This window comes from Trachurus japonicus, chromosome 22 (genome assembly GCF_045865225.1).
Source record: "Trachurus japonicus isolate A0001 chromosome 22, Traja_1.0".
NCBI classification, from domain to species: Eukaryota; Metazoa; Chordata; class Actinopteri; order Carangiformes; family Carangidae; genus Trachurus; species Trachurus japonicus.
This window is the reverse complement of record NC_140928.1, coordinates 3,991,658-3,992,067: the sequence shown is the minus strand read 5'-3', so window position 1 is coordinate 3,992,067 and position 410 is coordinate 3,991,658.

Genomic DNA, 410 nt, shown 5'->3' with positions numbered 1-410 from the left:
TTATTTTATTGTTTTCTTCTTTGTTTATTTCTTCTTCCAAGGAAGTGAAGTTACAAATTAAATATGCTGTTACTGTTTCTATGCTACATTTCAAAAATACGTGCACATAAATGGTGATAAAAGTGATACGGCTTCTCTGCAGAGCTCCTACTGTATTAAACACTGAATAAATATTGTAAAGGATTCTTCTTGGAGTTTATATATAAGTTTACATGTTTATTTATTTAGAAAGGGGGGACAAAACATATTAATGAACATTTTAAAAGAAAAATGTAAATATGAAAAGAGATTGTAGCCGTACGGCTAATTTCCATCTCCTGTCCCATGGGCATGTAGGTGTATAAACAATATTTAGAGGCAATTCAGCTCAAAAGTTTAATTCAAGATGCACAACTTATCTCCTCAGCTTC